This window comes from Arachis duranensis, chromosome 10 (genome assembly GCF_000817695.3).
Source record: "Arachis duranensis cultivar V14167 chromosome 10, aradu.V14167.gnm2.J7QH, whole genome shotgun sequence".
NCBI lineage: Eukaryota > Viridiplantae > Streptophyta > Magnoliopsida > Fabales > Fabaceae > Arachis > Arachis duranensis.
The window spans coordinates 20065049-20068044 of NC_029781.3; the positions used below are offsets into that span (position 1 = coordinate 20065049).

Genomic DNA, 2996 nt, shown 5'->3' on the forward strand with positions numbered 1-2996 from the left:
CTCCTCTTGATGTAATTGTCAAGCATTCGTTTCCTAATCGCTTGAAATCAAGAGATTGTCTCAGGAAAAGAATTTATAGAGAATGGTTTTGAGTGAAAGCATTTACCCTTGGGGGTCAAAGCATATAAGCCAATGCTCATTGCATGGCAAAGGTGTATGAAATTAGAGTTCATGCACACGTACTTTTGCTACTCTGGAATGCCTTCATTGGCACTGAGAGTTCTTAAACGTTCTTCATCATTAACTGCAAATAACTCGTTAACGTTCGTTGAGAAACGAGAGATCATCCTTGACGATATTTCTGCCCTGTTCTTTCTCCCTCCCCCCCGCCCCTCTCTCTCTCTCTCTCTCTCCTCTCTCACTCTTCTCTCTCTCACGCTCTTCTCTCTCTCTCTCTCTCTCTCTCTCTCTCTCTCTCTCTCAAGCAATACACCCACCCCACCCCCATCTCCCAAAAAAAGAGAAAGATAGAGAGCGAGAAGAGGAACCGAGAAATTTTACTTTGTTCTATTGTATTTATAACTTGAACCGACACAACAAAAAACCTAAGAGCTTTGTTTGGTTTGTGATTCGTTTTTTCTTTTGAGAATTGTGTTTAAAAAAGAGAAGATACCGACAAATAAGAGTAAAAATTATCTCTTTACAAACAAAAAGGAGGCGTTCAACACTTATCTATTTTATTATATAAAAATCAAATTTCTGTACTTAATGATGGAGCTGACGTGGCATGTTTCTAAGAGTGTTTTTTGATTTATTTCTTTTAACACATTAAATACAAGTTATTACGATAAATTAACTATATCAACTAATTGATTTGATTAGATATTTAAATATTATATAATTTATATCAATTTGATTTGGTAGTATTTCTTAATTTATTTAATTTAATATTCTGTTAATATTTTTTAATTTATTCTTTTAATTTATTAAACCAAATTTATTAGTCATTAAAATAATAAATTTATAAATAAAATAGACGATTGAGATATTTTTAACTAATAATTAAATCAAATCAAATCATATATATATTGAGCTAAATTCAAATCATGTGGATTAAGGACTAAATTAAAATGAGATCACTTCTTACTTATTCAAGTTGAGTGCAATAAATACAAATTAATTTTGTTAGATAATCATAGTTGTCTGATCTACTATATATAGATGGCCACACAAAATTATAAAAATCTTAATTTTTATCGCTCTTGTTATTTCAACTTTTCTTTTCTTCTTTTTTTTTTCTTTATGTATAATTTATTTTATATATAAATGTATCCAAAATGAGAAAGTACATATGAGTGTTTTATTGATTGTTTGTTTGATGAATATATTTCAATTTAAGCATTCTACTACTGTGGATAGAAGTTGACCTGTAGCAATTCAAAGTGGCAAATGTATATTTTTATAGTATTAGATAGAAGAATATTTATTAAAATGAATATACCCATTGTAATGAATTTTTTTCAATTGTTATATTTTTATGTCAGTTGTGTAAATTTTTTGAAAGCACAAGATAATAAAATAGGTTGACTTTAATATCATTAGAAGCTAAATTTAATGGTTCAAATAAGCACCACTAATTATATTAAAAAAGTAATTTTGTAATAATAATGTGATTTATATATTAATTTTTTCGGGTAAATTTATTTCAAAATGTAGAAATTAGACTCAATTACGCTAAAATTTTAAAGGTAATATAGAATTTGACAATAAAATTAACATTCATTAAGGAAATAAATTTATTTATTGTTATTTTTTAATTATAAATAATAACAAGACTTATGAAAAAATATTAATGTCATCATTTTGTTAATTAAATCATAATATTAGGTAGTTGATAGTTTTATAGACAAAAATTATTAAGTAATTATATAAAAATTAGCAACGAATAAGCAATAAAAATTCAGAAAAATTTATTATATAATACTAATTTCATAATTAAAATATGTCACATCATATTCTCATATATTCTATTTATTATCTATTCTATTATATAAAAATCAGGTTTCCGCACTTAATGATGGAATTGACGTGACATGCTTATGAGGATGTTTAGCAATTTGTTTCTTTTCACTCATTAAATACAATTTATTATGATAAATTAGCTATATCAACTAATTAATTTGATTAGATTAATTAATTATACTAATTATCTCTATTAATTAATTAGATTAAATTAATTAACTAATCATTAAAATAATTAAAATAATAAATCTACGAATAAAATAGATTCTCGAGATACTTTTCAATAATAATTAAATCAAATCATATTTATTGAGATAAATTTAAATCATGTGAATTAAGGACGAAACTAAAGTAAGATGATTTTTTAATTATTCAAATTGAATACAATAAATAAAATTAATTTTGTTAGATAATCATGGTCTTCTGGTGTTCTATATATATATAGCCACACAAAATTATAAAAATCATCATTTTTATTGCTTTTATTGTTTCAACTTTTTTTTATGTATAAATATACTCAAAATGAGAAGGTATAGATGAGTGTTTTATTAATTGTTTGTTTGATAAATATTATAGTCTAAAAATGTCTCAATTTAGGCATTCTATCGCTGTCGATGGAAGTTGAACTTCTAATAATTCAGGGTGACCATGATATTTTTTATAATATTACATAGAAAAATATTTTTTAAAATGAATATACCCATTGTAATTAATTTTCTTTGTCAATATATTATCTTTTACCTAATAAACAATATCCATGTTGTATTATTTTTATCAGAAGTTATACATAATTGATTGATAATTCCATATATAAAAATACTCATGTAATAACTAAATACCATATTGTTATCTCGCTAAAGTTAATTCTCCTATGATTATGCAAATGTATAGCACTATCAGATGAAAATTAATTGGATTACATTTATTTCCAATGAGGTAAATGATCTTTTAGGCCTAATCACGATCCGAGTTGATGAAAAATTTTAAAAAATGCTAACAATACAAATACTTTTTATTTTTAATACCCAATAATA

General features: G+C 24.6%; 1 protein-coding gene across 1 annotated transcript in view; it reads left to right on the plus strand.

The window, feature by feature from the left end:
• LOC107469407 (uncharacterized) overlaps window positions 1-298 on the plus strand; it is a gene marked incomplete in the record, with an annotated part of 6421 nt that extends 6123 nt beyond the window's left edge. The window contains 1 exon segment of the mRNA XM_016088791.3: window positions 1-298.
• Between the last annotated feature and the right edge of the window lie 2698 nt (window positions 299-2996).